Raw genomic sequence first — 14,670 nt, 5'->3', positions numbered from 1 at the left:
CTACGCATTTTCACAAATAGTAAATTAAGGCACATCAGTTACTCAAAATTTATACTGTTTCACCACAGAATGTATGCTTAACAAGCATCATGAAATAGTTTATGTTAAACCAGTGTCATGCTTCTATAAGGAGAGTCTCCCAAGAAATCAAGCTGGGATATAGCAACATACCCAAAAATAAGTGAATGGGATATTGCAAGTAAAAGTACTTGAAGCTTTTCCACCTTTAGCTGATGGGGGTGGTTTTGAATATATTCATTGTCTCCTAAATACATGAGATTTTATGGCAACTCCACACACTTATACTATTGGTCCTAGTAGACTTTTCAGGTATGTAGTAAAATTTCCTATTAAATTAGTTCAAGCAATTATGCAAAGTGTGAAGGACCATGAATACTTTGAGTATCCATAATCTGTATTAACCATTTTATGCTTCAATGTTTAGGATGTCTTCTTCATAATATATTCCCTCTTATAATACAGGAACTAAAGAAGAAAGAGGGTACCAGAAATAAATAGGTTTTAACTGTAAACTACCCTAGCTCAAAAAATAATTCCCTCATGTACATACTGAGGGATAAGGTTACTTTATATCTTACCTAAGCCAAACTTCAAGACACTGCAGTGCTGATAAATTGCTTATACTGCCCTAGGGCATGGTAAATCCCTTTGACGTTTGATATAAGCACTGCTGTGGTTAACAGTTTACATAGTGCAATAGAACTTTGAAATAGACTTTAAAATAATAAAATATAGTGATTTGAAAAAAAGAACAATAAAAATAAACTTGTCACTTAACAGAAGTAGGACTGTAAGTTTAATGGAGACATGATAGTGCCGGCCGTTTTGCTTGAGCTACTGACACAGAGTTGGAATCATTGAACGTCTATAAGATGCCAGAGAATTCGGCCAGAAGCAGCAAAGGGTCTGGACCAGCAAGACTAAAGCAGTCATAGGCCACAAATAATTGATAAACAGAATGAAGGCCCTACAAAAAAGGTGCTGGTTGGATCATACTTGTCATTATCAATGCATCGTCATCTTACACTCTCTATGGCAGTCTAAGTTAATTTTGATACTCCTGGGGGTCTTCTTTGGGCTGTCATTACTGTGGCAAGTACTACAATGTTCTGTTTCATCTTTTGAGAGCAGCCATCACCTTGCCTCCTTCGTATTGCACAGGGTCGTGGTAAGTAGCACGTGGCACCTGCGCATGTGCAGTATGTGAAGTTTGGCTTAGGCAGGGACATAAATTCGTTATAACACCCCCACTCGGCATAACTGTGTATCACATTTATCAGCACTTTGCCCTCGAGCCTGCGGCCCTCGGGCTCGGTGCTGATAAATGTGATACATGCCTCACAGGGGTGTTATTACATATACTTAAAAACAACCAAATCAGCTACTGCAATTTACATCAGCCCCTCTGCTATACATGAAATAGCAATAATGAATGTTAGTGCTGGAAGCAAATTGTGGGTATTTGAAGAGTTCTCTCACAGCATCTGCTATATTTCAGGACACTAGAGGTGCATATATTTTATGTCAATTGAGCAAAGTGAACTAGACAAAAAATATGCTTCCTAGGTATGCCATTAGCATGACATCACTTTGTGTTTAGTAAGTATTTAGGTAGCACTGATCGACATGGACTACTCCACAATGGAACAATAGTGGTGACAGAGATTGAACTTGCATATATTTGAAAGACAAGTGAACCGCAGAATTGGCATTTAAAAAGTGTCCAATGTTATGGATGTAAAGATAACAGTTCAGTTGTTAAGGTAGAAAAGAAATATGCCAGGGAGGAAGGGGCACACACCTTTATTTGTGAGGAAGCAAAAACATTATAAGGTAGTTAACAATAAAAGGAGTGTCACTTCTAAGTTGCTTTGGTGTACATTCTATATGAGTTATAGTATCAGTTCAGTGTTATTTTTTGTTGTTACTTAAGTTTTCTAGAGCATTCTATCCCCCTATTAACCACCTCCAAATTCATTATTTAAAGTTTGAATTAATACAGCTTGGTTGCTTTTCCATGATTTTGTTAACATTCTATTAGAGATTACTAAACAGATATGATAACTACAGGAGCAGTCTGGATTGTATTATTATCAAAAATTTTAGTAGTCAATTAATTGTCATTATTATTTCTAATATGTGCTTTATTATTATTATTATTATTATTATCATTATTATTATGTTTTGAATCACTTTGTTTTATTAGTAGTTTAATCCCATAGGTATGGTTTTTCCTCAAAGAGGTTTTTACGTATCCAAAAGTTTTTTCCTTGGAGTGCTATGGTCATGTGCTCCTAAATTTTTTGAAACTATATTTTGTGACCAGTTTTTATGTGTGAACAGTTTGGTTGCTGTTTTGATTATGAGTGTGCACACTGCACTTAAATTCTAATTGTTTGCGATTTATGATGGGTGAGTGAGGAGGGCTGGTAGAGTAGGGAGAGCATAAGCTAAATCAAACTTAAATTATGCTGAAAAATCATTAATGTACTACCAAAGCTCTTTGCTAAACTCTCGTTTTACTACCTGTGCTGACAGTGATCACATAAACAGTCACATAAAAGATGTATTGCATCACAAGTCAATGCGCATTGAAAAAGAGCAATGCAAACAATTTGCTTCAAGGCTATCACTATCAAGACTCCTGCTATTGTTGTGCAATTACTTTTTAAATATTTCTAAACAGTAGCCATGAATAGTCATACAGTGCCAATTGATCATCTACACCAGTTTAAAAAGAGTAAAGGCGGATTTACAATATGACGCTAGGCCAACATACCGTCAATTTTTAATCAAAAGCATGGGCAATTTGACCTTTTGACGCATACTTCACGCTGGAATTGAACCAGATTTAACTTCTGCGTCAACATAACGTCAGGACTAGCATCATATTGTAAATCCAGCTTAAGCTTATAGACCTTTCAAACTGATGGAACAATAATTCATTCATATACTCAAATGTCAAAATAACATCAGCAGCTCCTAGTAATATTTGAGGTAACATATTAAACTACATCGCTTTCAGTGCAACTCGTTTCTTTCCTTTCACTCAAATGATTTTTATTTTCAATGCCCTTCTTGTATCTCTAATTGTCTCATTGACCGAAATAATATTCAAAATAGATATGAAGTAAGCCTAGCCACTCTACCATTATAATATAGAGAAATATTCATATGCAGATGCATTCCTACTGACATTAGACAACTCCCTCCTGTGTAATCTGCTAACAGACAGACTAACTTTACTATAGTAGTGATCTTGGCCCATTTTGGCTCTCAAAAATTGAAATTCATTGAATTAATGAAAGTCAGACAACATGACAATGATGCAGGTACTGAATTAAAATGCCATGTATGATTCACTGAAACTGTTTGGCATAATAACATTATACATGTAGAAATTCCTTCATTATTATTATTAAAAAAGAAATACTCTAGATACTTACTAAGACATGATTTTTGTTTGCTAAATAGAAAGAAGCATTATAATTAAAGCATGTTTACTAAAGCTCCTCTTAGCAAAACAATCCAGCAAAGCACATTAAAACTACAAAAGCTTGAATAAAATTCAACAAGAAATGGGGCAAGCTCGCTCAGACTGTGTGCAAATTTATATCTATATTCTATACCCCACCTAATATTAGTATGTGGGGGATTACTTTTAATGTAGCTGATGCTGCAGACTGCAGTGTCGGCTAAGACAGGCTCCAACTTTTAAAGCGAAACTTCTAGGGAATAGAGGATCCCTTCTCATGGACCTTTTACTTCCTGGAGTTCTTGACAGTACTTTCCCTGGACAAAAATGCTAAGGAGCTAGCAGTTTATGGCCAAATTATAATACACTTAGCACAAAGTTCACAACATGCTGCAGGCAAAAGGAACCATGTATATAGTGAAATGACTTGCTTTCTTAGTCAATAGCCACAACTTTAAAGCATCAATGCCCTCTATCATAGATAATAGAGTAAACGAAAGGGGTTGGAAACGGAAGTGTGGGCGTAGCCCAACCTCCATTCATTTGTATTGCTGCTAGGCTGACAGAGGTTCGTTGAAATTTTTTTTACAATTTACCCTTGATTTCCTTTCTTTTAGGAGCAATATCTCGTGAACAAGTGTTCCTATGCAAGTGAAATTAATGCATCAAGAAGCCTAATGTTTCCTCTTTATAATTCTGTTTTCTTTTGTACAGATAATTTTACTATGTTAATGTTATGGCACTTCTAAAACTACAAAATGTATTTTTTGTCATTATAATCCCTTTTTTGAAAACAAGCTAGAGTAAGATAAAAGATCTTTATAATCATATGAAAGAGCTTTCATTTGCATATGAAATGATACTAGTTAGAATTAGAATCCATGAAGCATGAGTTTGTTACAACAGAAAAAGGGCGAAAAGTGAAAAAATTTTGTTGTACCTATAACTCATTGCAAAATAGCGTTGTAGAAGTAAAAACCATCCTGCAGGTAGTCTATCACTTTCTATATGGAAAAGTAAGGTATATCATTGTTAGAAATAATAGTATTATAATGTCACTTGTCAATCTATCCTAATTATTATTGATATTGCATTTTTAGTTTGTGGTTATCTTATTCATACTTGTGGTTATAGGTGTTATATAAGTTGTGATGCATGCACAATCTGTACTGCTGTTGTTATTGATTTGTTCTGTTCAGTTGTTACTGTTCTCTTTTTGATGCTCTCTTGGTTCTGGTGTATTCTCTTTCTCTCTTTGTTCTTCCTCTTTGTATTAACTTGAGTTTCCATCATATTTATTGTCAACTACAGTCTGCGACTATCCCTGCCAATCCCAATATCTTAACAATCATAAGTAAGCGTCCTCTTGGATCTCCATAAAAATCCTTCAAAGCCCTTGCAGTACAGCCTCACTAATAGAGGAGATGGGAAAATCAACCAGGTATTGGGCCAGTAACCAATAGCAACATCAACCAGCCTACGCCCCCATTTCCAATCCCTTTCATTTACTCTAATATCTATGCCTCTATTGATCTGAAAAATCAAGTACCAAGTAGAAAGCATTTATTCCAAATTCTTATAAAGGATGAAGATATTCATTAAAATAAAAAAGCAACTGGAGAAGATTAATCACATCAACCTGACTACACAAAAGCCAAATCTACTGCTAACTCAGGAAATTGCCCAGGAGCTTGATCTTCCTAATTAGGGTTACCAAGAATAAGCTCATCAAAGTCAACAAATATGTATGCACATTATTGAAGGTAATAAGGACAGGTGCAATATACTCAGCACACAGAGAAGGTGAAGTCTAAAGTTAGACATGGATCTACACAAAGGAATTTAACAAACTGAGGGTCAATAAAGTCAGTTCTTTTGGTGGTTAACAGATGGCATACGTGCATCCTTGGGGTTCAGTGTGGTAACAAAGCTCCTAGTGAATTGGGCTAAACACACAGTGTACATCAGCCTGTTTTGATTGCACCCCACTAGCTTTGCAGAAAAACAGAGTACAAATATGAGTAAAATGGTTGGCAAGTGGACTGGTCCCACTCTGAGATTTGCCATAAGTGCATCACCCTTGGTGCCAAGGAACCAGGAAAAGTGACCCTGCAACAGATGAACGCAGAGTGTAGAGGAGGCCAATTCAGTGGACAAACAGGGTTAGAAAGACCCAGCAGTATCAGCTGCCTTAGTAGCCAGGTGGAGAAAGTTGAAACTAGACAAAGCTGTCCCAAAAAGCACGTCTAAACTCATTAAATGTGCCAATTTTTATGGGCATGTGCTATTTCTTAATAATGTCCAATGTGCTAAATTTTCATCAGAGGTGGGTTTCCTTTTCTAACCATTACTTCTACTATCCTTTATTCCACTTCTACTCATGCCATAAAATTTACGTTGCCTACTTAATATCAAAATAAGTACTATAAAGACAGTTGTGGCACTAAATTCCAGCATCATGGAGGATTTGGACTTTCTTAAATCCATAATTAAAATGGGTAATAGCTTAAAAATGTATATAGCAAATGTTACAGAAAAATGCATTCAATGAATAAACGTGGTCTAAGCTGCCGCAGGAATAATATGGATAGAGAAAGAAAGTGCGTACATGTAATTTGATCAAAACGACCAGCCAAAGACCAAGCATGAAAGATCTATAAGGAAAAATGGCCTATCTGAAGGATGGGGAAAACCATCCATCTCTACTAATTCAGTGTAAAAAATTCAAAAGTATCTCACAAGCCATCAATGCAAAAAGATCAACGGGTATTTAAAATTATCCGAAAACTCATGACGTCTCTAAGCTCTAACAGGCAAAAAGATTAACATTTGCCAAGGATAATGAGTATATGTACTAATAAAATATGGTAAACTCATGAAGAAAGTGCTTAATAGTGTTTGTACAACCAGTATTCTCAATAAAAGGTGGGGATCTCTATTTCTTCTGCTGTCCCCCAGTTCTGTCACTCCCCCTTGGGTTCAATGGGCAATAGTGGCACCTTTCTGTACGTCATTCCCAAATGCAGCAGCCCTTTGCAACATTACTGGCCATTCCTCTGTCAAACCTTGGCCCACCCAGGACAACTCGCTTAGTCCTCTCCTCCACCTTAACCCCCATCCCAGGGAAGGTGGTGGAAGACTTCAAGGACTTAATCCCAGGCAATGTTGGCCTATGCCAACAAATGAACTAACTGTTTCCAACTTTTAGGTGCCTGCGACAAGCAATTTTTGAGATAAAAGCCTTAAGCGCAACTTTGTGCAAGCGTCTTTTTATTTTAGCATGTAATATAACTTGTTTAGTTTAGTCTCCAGGTCAACAGACCTATTAGCAAGATCTGAGAGCATCAGTTGGCTAAATAATAGAGGCACTATTGATCTTACAGGGGCAGTATTACAGCGATGATAACAGCTATAAGTGAATTATCTCATGTCACTTGGAAGGCTCCAGATAACACAGCAGAGTTTCTCAAAAACATAGGTTAGTCCTCAAGTAATGTTACTATATAGGCCGGCATATAATATAAAGTTTGGTCCAACAAAACCCATATGCAATTGTTTCCTTAAAACTGTATCCATTCCATTCTGCATGTCCATACATACAATCTTTACAACTATTATTGACATACATGTATTACAATTTTAAACTTGACTTTCACATGTTATCATAAATATAGATGGCAGGATCATTTAGCAAAACAACCAGGATTATATATGACCATGAGTCTAGAATTCACTCACAGGCAAGACAAAATTGAAGAGACAAGTGAACCTCTAGAACTCATTGTTTAGTAATGGGAGAAAAAGACAAACAATAACTTTGTTTTTCAGCCTATAGCCTGTACTGGTACTGCTAAGAGATTTGTAACAGAGGCAATGATTCAGATTTGGATATCAATCACTACTGCCACTTCCAGTTCATGTATTTTCCACTCCTCATTCTTTTTTCATATTTCCTTAGTTATATTTAATGTCATTAGTCATTATTAATCTATAGTATTTTCGTAGCTGGTGCTACAGTAACATGTTTGGTTCAAAAATTATATTAAGTTGAGTCAGTGTGGTCCACCAGTGTCCAGTGGTGAACTTCGTGGAAACACTGAAGTGTACTAAAGAGATACAGTAACCAGTAGACATTAGAATGAACCAAAATCATAACCCAAACAAATCAATGCATACTGAGTGCATGTACAATATTAAAGCAACAAGGATAGACATATTTTAAAGAAATGAAGGAAGAAAACAAGAAAAGAACAGTTATAAGCAGCTATTCTCATATAGCAGCTTTGTAAAAGGATGGATGCTATGAATGCATCATTGCTAATACATATAACAATAATAATTTTTTATATTGACAAATAGTATCTATGATGGGAGTTCAATAGTAGAGGTATATGATAATTACTAACTAGGAGGAGTAGTCCTCAATAGTATTGATAATACCCTAAAGGAGTAGTCCTTCTGTAATGGAGGTGTGCCACTTAGGAACTGGAAAGAGAGAGTATAGTCATATAAATAATTTACATACTAACAGGAAAGAGGGAAAGTCTTTCAGCAATAGAGGTATGCCACATAGAACTGGAAAGAGGGAAAGTCCTAGCTCTGTAATAAAGGCATGCCATTTACCAACTGTAGTTCTAGAGTAGAGTATGACACTTACCAACTGGAGCAAGGGAGTATAATGTAGACGCAATTCACTTAAGAACTGGAATTTTGACTTTGACTTAGTTAACAAAGCGGGTGGGTCAAACAGAGGAAGCAATTGAACATTCTTCTAGTGATTCTTTTTAATCATAAGTAGCACAAGTAAGAAACAACAAACACCATTAAATCTAATTCTTTTTCTCTCCTTATTCTTAACTGGAGCCAAGTGTTTTGAAACTCAATTTTGTCCATACTTGAACTGCTCCTTAATTGATTGCACCTGCTACATGAGGATCGTCGCAACTGAATAATAATGCTCTTATTTTAAGCGCCTGATAAATAATGATTATTGTAACTACCCAGTCGAGTCAAATGTGGTAATAACTGTGACTAGTTCTCATGGCTATCATAATTGTGGTCTTGATCATCTGCATTCCTTGTAGAATCAGATGTAAAAAAGGAGAAAGACCAGAGTTAATAATCACAGGCAATGAAGAAGGAGAAAACTGCTGCAGATATTGAAAGGAAAACTGAGGACTCTTTAGTGTCTGGGTCTGGAATGCATGAACATCCTAGTCATATAATTGCAATGGACATAAAGCTAAATGAGGACTGGAAAGGGGAGTCCTCAGTAATAGAGGTGTAACACTTACCAGGAACAATGACACTCAACCAAATAGGAGCTGATGCATCCCCAGACTGGCAATTATTCAAACTATCACCATAAAAAAGGCAAACCAAGCAAGCCAGTGCAGTTCACATCTTAAATAAGAGGCTAGAGCAAACAAAAATATGAGCTCTTGGACACAGTTGTATAAACTGTACTACTTATTGGCAAATTATATCACTTTCAGAAGAACAGCATCATTCAGTTATTATATTGCTTTCAGAAGAACAGCATCATTCAGTTAATATATTCCTTTCAGAAGAACAGCATCATTCAGTTAGGCCCTTATGTCATATACAAAAATTTTTCAAAACCATTAGACAACCTCAGCAACTTAGTAATAATTTTGTATAAAGTAGTAGGTTGTCACTACATTGCAAGAAACACTACAACCTTGTGAAAGGTTTTCTGATGGTTGACATGAACTGAGGTTTAGAGCTAGCCAAAAGGTTGTTGTAACAGTTTCAAATTTAAGGTTTGTGGCCTGGTTGTACACCAATCTCATCACAAGGTTGTCATAACCATGATATAACCTTTGTATTTCTGTATTAAGGATCAACACCATTTTAATCTCAAATTATACAATGCATTATATTAATTTTTATAATTCATTTTACATAAAACTATTATACATTATAACTCTCTATGTAGAAACAGGGATCAAACCAGGAAGCCAAGACCTTATTCAGAAAGAAAAATAGACTTAACTTATCAAGCAACAGATTTCAAACATTTCAGTACCTTTAGCAAATTCCTGCAATTTCATCATTATAAGATTATGTGCATATTGCTAGAATATTACTGATTAAAAAACAAATCACTAGGCAATTCCCTAGCAGAAACGATTGAAATATGAATCAGTGGTCCAAAGTTAACAATGACATCTCATACTCATCAACAGTAAAGCTAAAAAGAAGCGCCTCATCTAGTCTTGCAACAGGTAGATCTTTCACACAAAATATTGTCCCCATTAAACTCTCTTGGTTAGCAGCTGCAAATATTGGGTTTCTATGGAGCACTTCTTTAGTCTCTTCAGGTAGATGCTGATCTATTTCTTTGGGGACGAGCAATTACCATACTGTCAATACATAAATCCCTCTGCTACTCTACCAGCTATAGAAAACCATATTAGTTACTGCATGTAGAGCACACTGATTCAAATACATGTAATACTGATATCATGACCACATGCAGTAAGTGCACTATGATACCCCCAAAATGGGAGAGTTTACAGCAAATAATCTCATAAACATTAGAGTTCAGGAAGTTATTCAAAATTTTAAAAGAATTGGGATTTGTAGTGAAGTGCTAAGAGGAAGGGATTATAAATAACAGATTTACAAGATTCTTATAAATGAACTTCTATTCAAAAAGTACTGTACTGCCTACATGCATAAAGATTTAGTCCTCACAAGCAATAGCCTTTATCAGCTGTGGAGATAATTTACTTATGAACTGGAGCTATTATCCTAATGATTTGACTGCTCATGGATTAACAAGAGAATTATTAGTTTATCAATGGAAGAAAATGAAATGGGAAGCACAACTGCTAGGAATTTGAGTGGCAGCACTGTACTTGCTTCTGAAGAAACATTTTTAGAACTACAAAAACAGCTGTTAGCAAGTGGTACTGTAGATAACCCACTTGACTCAACAAGTCCTTCAGTAGCACCACTTACCAGCTGTATTTAGTAACAGAGGTGTGACACCTACCAAATAGAAAGAGGGAACAATGAAGGAACACTATACAGATCTGTAGGTTGAACAAAGGCTCAATTTTCACTATCAAAAAAAGAAGTAAACACCTCCTAGTAAGTTAAGAGGCTATATTGAAACAAAAAACAATTAGTGTTCAATGTTAAGTTTTTAATCTAGCAGAATAAGAAATACTGTATTGGAGAACATTATATTCTAAGAGAATTTCAATTAGCAAACCATTTCACATTGTGTAACTTCACAATGAAAAAGATGCCAAAATATTTTTTAGACAATAGGGTGTAGGGTATAGACGATAAAAATAGGAAACTCCCAAGTGGAAATGAGATTGAAAATTGAATCAAACATCAACTGATGCACACATTGTAGCACCTACTATTCTTTCTCAGTGTCAGTTGAATTTAACTTTCCTCCAAAGACAGGATAACATCAGCATTGCCAAAAAAAGCAAAAGTTGACTAGTCCGCCAATCCTCTCTGAGGTTGTATCGTGGCCAAAAGTGCCGTATAATGCAATGGTGAAAAGCAAGTATTTTGAACCCAGCTTTAGATGAAAAGCTCACATCTAAACACACAAGGAAGTTGTTCAAATCTATTTTCTACAAATCTATAGCTGATTTCCCCTGAGCTCTTCCAGCTCTTGGCACTAGTGAAGTACCAAAGTCAACATACAGGTAGACCAGAAGCAAGAGTACAGAACAGAACTGATATGGCTTTTTGCCAATATTGTAATAACAGATATTACTATAGTCAAATTGGCTGATACTAATAACTGATATGATACTATCCAAGCACAGATTTACATATAGATTGTGTAACTTATACACTTAACTATTATTAAAAGTAATTTATCTGACTGCTTCAGTAGGCAAAGGACCAAAGGTGCTCACAAAATAACCACTGAATGTCACACTTTTAGTACCCATAAAGCTCAAATTGGCAGCCTTGCACACCATTATTTATACACTGACACTGTGAATATCAGTTATTTAAACTTCAAATTATTGTGCTCTTTCTTTATTTTGCCATTTTTTCATATACCGTAGTGGTGGGTGATATAGCGATCTTGTATCAATACAAACGATATTTCACGGTATCAATACGTATCGGTATCGAAATTTTCAGGGACCCCGTATCAATCCAGTGACCACGCCCATTTATTAACATTATATAACCAATAATTAATACAACCATTATTGATTAACTTCTTGACTTTATAAAAATTAATATAACATTAATTAATCAACCACACGTGGTTAAGCAGTTCTCGTATCTTTCTTGTTGTGGTTAGTCTGGCTACAGCTGTATTTTAAACTTTGACCTTCAACCCCAATGGCTAATCCAACAATTAATGTAGCTCAGCAATCCTCAGTGCTTTCTAAGAAAAGAAGTATCATTTGGTGTATTATAAAGAATCTGGAGAGAAGCAAGCAAGTTGTGATTTGTGTGGTACGATGGTGTCCACTGCTGAAAATACTACAAATATGACATCATCTCTTCAAAACAGTTATATTTATTCATAGCTCAAGATCAACATGAGTCTCTCAGAGGGAGAAAAGACAGTATTTTTAGTGAAAGACTGATGCAACTACTTACACACGCATTAGTTTACTTAACAAAAAATATTAATAAAAAGAATAAACACTGGTTAGTATTGTGTGTAAGTTTTGTTTGCAAAAATGGCATCCTCTTGGAGTTATTCAAAATAAAGCAATAAAATCTGTGATTTTTGCTTCATAATCTGTCAAAAAATCCCAACAAGCCTCTGTTTACTTAGCAACAATACAAATGAATGGAGGTTTGCCTAGGCCCATGCTTCCATTTCCAATCCCTTTCATTTACTCTAATATCTATGGTGTTGACGGCTTTTTGTGGCCATTCCCACTTTCAATGAAATATTGAAATTTAGAATTGCATTGCCATGCATGTGCTGAAATATAGAAGAGATACGGAATACTTACGTGTACATACATACATACATACAAACTCTACTCATCTTAGTGGGCTTCGTCCAAATATTTTGAGTGCATAAAAGTTACTTTATGATTTTTTCTCAAAGCAGGCGTCCCTTTGAGTAAGGTGTGCCTATTTAGACATTTTAGAAGAAACTGGATATAGACTTACAGACAGAAGACATCTTTTTGACATGATCCCTTTTATTTTAAAGGAAGAGGAGTCTGTCAGTAAGGATGCTATTGAGGCACAACACCTTGGCATTGTCATTGATGGAACTACTCATCATTAAGAAGCAAAGGCTATTGTCCTACGCTTTATTTCAGATTCCTGGACAATTGAAGGTGTGATTCGAGTCCAGTTGGTATCTAAGTCCATGAAAGGAGAAGAAATTGCCCGTGAACTCATTCATATTCTCTCTTCTACTTATTCAATTAAACCAGATATAATTGTTGCCGCTATGCATGATCATGCCTCTGTCAAAGGAGTAGCAATGAGAGCTGTGAAAATTGTGTATCCTTCTCTACTTGATGTGGGATGTTCTTCACATGCTCTAGATCATTTTAATACTCCCAATTTATGAATTGGGCTTTGTGTGCTAGGAAAATATTGTGTTTGCAACCATCATCAGGAGCTGCAGAAAGAGTTTTTTCAATAATCAATTCTTCTTTTGACAATCAACAAGAAAATGCTCTTCAGGATTATATTGAAGCATCAATGATGTTACAATTTAACTACAAAGACTTTGGTGCTTAATGTTTTGAGTTTTATTTGATAAAAAAAGTTGGAAAATGTATTATATCATGAGCATAATTTAGGGAATAATAGGTATAATTTAAAAGCATTGCCAGAAAAAATAATAGAGAGTATGGTGAGCATAATAGGCTCATACCTACTTGCCTGCTATCCTCGGGGTAGTGTCTACTGAAAGACAGATGATGTAGGGACGTGGACAAGGTGATGCTGCTGGGAACAACTTTATCATCAGTCAGGACACAACTTAAAATGGCACGGTGATGAATGTTGGAAGGTAGTACACTGCTGCAAAGGAAGTGATACCTGGGTTGGGCCAGGGTGGGAGTGAGGGTGGGTGACGTTTTAAATAAATAGGGGCAGTTCCTTGCAGCCTTGCACACCATTATTTATACACTGACACTGTGAATATAAGTTATTTTAAACTTAAACTTATTGTGCTCTTTCTTTATTTTGCCATTTTTTCATATGTTCCTTTAATGGTTCACAAGCTATAGCTAATGCCTTGTGATTAGTATCAGCATTCAGCAGTGTGTACATGTACATCTTTACATATTGGCTTATCAATATCTGAGCGTGATATCGAAAATAACACACTCTCACTGATTCAAACCAAACCCAACCAGTGGGTTGCACTACAAAAGCATGAATAAACAACGATAATTTCCGGTAAGACAAGGTTTAGGCAGGGTTAACCGGCCCAACCAGAGCGTCAGTTTTAGGCGGGAAAACTGCACGTGTTCTCATGTTTGTCGAAGCGGCCAAGCAGTCGGATTCTAGAAGGCCCCTCTCACACTGCTAGTGGCACTCATCACATACGATTTCAAGCCAGAGCTCTATAGGCTCAAGTACTTTTCTACCCACCTCCCTCCTCTTACCAAGGGGCCAGCAACTAAGAAAAATCTCGTACACTTCCTTAATAATAAAAAACCACTAGAAAATCCAATAATCCAGCAAAAAATCCAATAATCTACTGAAATCCAGCAATAATCCAGATAATCCAAGTGATAATCCAGAAATAATCCAAAAATCCAATCAATAATAAAAAATCCAGTTAAATATCCAGAAATTTACTGAAAATGATTTCTTAACTATTATTAACATAAATATTAGAGTAAATGAAAGGAATTGGAAACAGGGCATAGCAACAGGAAAATGCGAGTTGATAGTACCGTAAAAAACGTCTCTAATTACTCGTATGTAAAATTTAAAATGGCTGAAAGTTGAAGCAGGTAAACATACTTTTTAGGTAGTTTTTTGTTGCATAAAGTCTTATTTTGTACAGGTAACCCTTCAATAATGTTGAGAAACATTCTTCCTATTTGCCCAGGTTGTCTGCTGTAGCAATGTATCTGTTTGCAGTTAAATTCGGTGTTTTATGAATTAGCAATCATTATTGATCACACTTACTATATTTAATTCTATATTTTGTTTCGTACAACCTA

General features: G+C 35.7%; 1 long non-coding RNA gene across 1 annotated transcript; it reads left to right on the top strand.

Annotated features, from left to right (window-relative positions):
* The first annotated feature begins 14,417 nt into the window (after positions 1-14,417).
* On the top strand, positions 14,418-14,670 carry LOC109581819 (uncharacterized). The gene is made up of 2 exons (XR_002184791.1): positions 14,418-14,457; positions 14,511-14,670. It is a non-coding gene; the product is annotated as an uncharacterized LOC109581819 (long non-coding RNA).

The sequence above is a fragment of the Amphimedon queenslandica genome, unplaced genomic scaffold (assembly GCF_000090795.2).
Source record: "Amphimedon queenslandica unplaced genomic scaffold, v1.1 AMPQUscaffold_13418, whole genome shotgun sequence".
In the NCBI taxonomy this organism is placed as follows: domain Eukaryota; kingdom Metazoa; phylum Porifera; class Demospongiae; order Haplosclerida; family Niphatidae; genus Amphimedon; species Amphimedon queenslandica.
This window is presented reverse-complemented; position numbering and strand designations above follow the sequence as displayed.